A 3,435-nucleotide genomic window follows, 5' to 3' on the forward strand; every position below is an offset into this window, starting at 1 on the left:
AGTAGTAAATCCTTAGCTTAGGCACTCTTTCAGATGTTTTTGAAATGCAAATGACAAAAAAGGTAAGTTTGAAAGGCTAAACCAAAGGGCAAGTCATTTGGCAGGCAGGCTAAGTGGTGCATCTGTAGATCAACTTGTATTGGTGCCATGTAATATCGGGTAAGTAAGAATTAAAACATCACTTTCAATTGTTGTCTTTTGATAATTTATTGAATTATATGCACTAATTATGTGTTTGTTGCATAGTTTCCATTGGATTATCACTGTTATTGACCCTTACAATGAAGTTATTTATTTGTTGGATTCTCTAAGGCACCGCATTCATGATGAGGATTGGAAATATATAGTGGAAATGTGAGTTCATATTTCTTTTTTATTAAGCATTTATGTTAATACAAAACTCATATATAAAAAAATCATTAACGTATGAAGGGCCTTAAGATTGTTTAATTCAAGCAAGGGAAGGAAAGGTATAAAAAAGGCTATGTGGGTAATAGTAAAGGTATGTGTAATTACATATAACATATATTTTAATGTGTATGTTTATCATTAATAATATGTCTCTAATTTCCATAGGCTCCTCGACAACAAGATGTCAAACAATGTGGTTACTATATGATGCGATTTATGAGACAAATTGTTGAAGAAGTTGAAATTATCGAAAGAGATTCACTACGATCTATAGTAATGTTTACTTGCTTATGTCTCAAATTATTTGAAATAAACTATTTAAAATATGCAAAGTCAATGTTGATTTTTTTTCCTCATTAATGTTCACAGTTCACACAAGCAGAGTATTCTCGAGAAGAAATTGATGAAGTGCGATCGGAGTTGGCAGAATGTATACAAGATCATATTTATGAGTAGGTGCGTTCCCTCACCCCTTCATATTTATGATCGGAGTTGGCTGTTAACTGGAGTTTCTTTTATCTCGTGCTATCCCTCACCCCTTCAACTCTGATATTTCAACTTGTCTAATCACAAAATGTGTTTGTTATCTATTAGTACTGCTATTCTACTGAACATAGTTTCTCTTATTATATCATTTATTAGTTTATTCTGAATAGTAGCATTTTTGTTTTAATTATGAGCTGCTGCTATTTGTGCTATCCCTCTTTTTCCTTGTTCTATTTGATATCTTTGTTCTTCGTTTTCCTTGTTCGATGATCTCGTTCCATCTCCTCACTATGAACTCATCATGATTCATTAGAGGTGATTAGGGTGAATCATTTATGTTCGGCTTGTTTGCTTCCATTGAGATTTAAGGAGCCAAGTGTTTTACATTCTTTTTTGTTTGGTGTATCAGACTGATGCTGCTATTTAGGCTATTAGCATGCATTGCTTCACAAGACTAATTTTTTGAATAAAGATAGTTTTTTTGCCCGTTTAGGGTGATTATTTCAGGTTTCATTGATTTCTCGTTCGTCTGGGCGCTTTACCTTGTTTCTTAATTGATAATCCGCCATTGAGGTTTAAGGAGCAAAGTGTTTTTACATTCCTTTTTTTTTTTTTTTGGTTTATCAGATTGTTGCTGCTAATTAAGCTGTTAACATGCATTGCTTCACTAAGACTTTTTTTTTAATTTTTTTGAAAAGATACTTTTTTTATTTTCTGTGATCTTGTGTTGGTTTTGATAAAGCAGGATCTTGAGTTGTGAGATTCACGTTCTTGTAAAGCATGTTAAGGTATGATCTCTCTTTCTTTCTTGCTTTCTTTCTCAAAAGAGAAAAAATATATATATGTTCTTTTAGTGTTCAGTTTCTTTTCATGAATTTGGTGCTTGCTCCACATATTTACAGTCGTATTCCTATTGTGTATGTGTCTTTCATCCATTCTTTGCACTATCTATCTATATAGGAGTCCTGGAGGGATGTATGGAAAAAAGATAGTTTCTAAGTTCTGTATGCAGTTGATGTGTTAAATGTAAATAATGATTACTTGTTTCCTTATTCAATTTCTCATTGACCTTTCTAAGTTGTCATTCAATCTTATTCCTCAATTTTCATTCACAGGAGAAATGCTCAAACTACATGGTAGAGATGGCATGGATAGAAAATGTGAGTACTGAATGATCACATTCATCCCAATATAAGATTTTATTTAGTAGTATTATAGATAAGTTCTAACATTGTTTGGAATAATTTCACTTATCACTTAAAGTGAAAATAAGTTGATTTGTATACTTTTTCATTCTTGTAATGCTTATTCGTTATGAGTTCTTCGTTTGCAATTTTATTCAGCTTCATCTAGTTTGGAAATAGATATCAATTCTCTGGAATTAGTAAGCTTTAGAATACAATTCACATTGGTCCACACCAACAACCATTAGTGTTGACATGACTGTTCCTCGTCCATCAAAATCATAAATAGTAGACAATTCACTGAAAACAAACTGAATGTACAATGCACACTATGATGATTTTCCCATGAATCTTAATGTGCTCACAGGATTAACATAGCTGTCCAGACCTAGACATTCAATGCTTTAGGATATTGTGGTATGAGGAAATGCCATTTTGTTCAATGAGACTTCAGCATAAGTCTGAAATTAACTGTTAATTAATTATTTGGAGTACATAATTATTTTCTTTTGCTATTAATTTTGGAATTAGTTAGAACAAAAGGGAAGAAGCCAGTTATGTAGCAATTTCTTAATGCTCTAAAAAAACTGTTGTGGATGGCATATGGTCACTTTGTTGCGTAGTCCATATTTATTTATTAACTTATTTTGCAGGTTGCATGTTCAAGTTTTAAGAAAATCTATTTCAACTTTTTCTATATGAATACTTAATCCAGTTCCATGGAAAGAGGGAGAAAGAAATTGTTCAGTTTAATAAATCTCGGCGAACAATCTATGGAAAAAAGATTGTTAGAATTTCACTCCAGTAAATTTGAAAACGGCGAACAATCTCGGCGAACAAGCTGCATGAGATCAGTTTAATAAAGCAGTCAGATAGCTGCATGCAATTTGAAAACTATTTTACATCAAGGATCTGAAAATCTTCATTAAGATTAGTGTAAATTTTGTTTCTTTTGGTAGAAAGTCATGATGATTGTTTTGTTTCTTTTGAGAGCCATCAGTAATGCTCATATATGCTCATCAGTAATGATTGTTTTGTTTTGTTTCTTTTGTAGGTGGATACAGGACAGTCGAGATCAGTACACTAAGGAGCGTCTGGATTCAGTAATTGATCAGTACATATAAGCGTATAGATTCAGTAACTACTGTACTATTTTGAGTAAACAGATTGTTGGCTACTTCAGTATTCAGTATTCAGTAAACAGATTGTTGGCTAAACAAATTGTAGATGTTCAAAACAGATTTTTTGTGCTCTTTTGTTTTATATGTGAATATCACTATATACTTTGAAACAGAATTAGTGTAAATTTTGATATTTACTAGCTTTTCATGTAATTAATTATTAATATTACTTC

At 31.8% G+C, this 3,435-nt stretch overlaps 1 long non-coding RNA gene across 1 annotated transcript; it reads left to right on the forward strand.

The window, feature by feature from the left end:
- Nucleotides 1-691: 691 nt before the first annotated feature.
- On the forward strand, nucleotides 692-3,201 carry LOC121983120. The gene is made up of 3 exons (XR_006112390.1): nucleotides 692-867; nucleotides 2,013-2,057; nucleotides 3,136-3,201. It is a non-coding gene; the product is annotated as an uncharacterized LOC121983120 (long non-coding RNA).
- Nucleotides 3,202-3,435: the final 234 nt, after the last annotated feature.

This window comes from Zingiber officinale, chromosome 5A (assembly GCF_018446385.1).
Source record: "Zingiber officinale cultivar Zhangliang chromosome 5A, Zo_v1.1, whole genome shotgun sequence".
Lineage (NCBI taxonomy): Eukaryota > Viridiplantae > Streptophyta > Magnoliopsida > Zingiberales > Zingiberaceae > Zingiber > Zingiber officinale.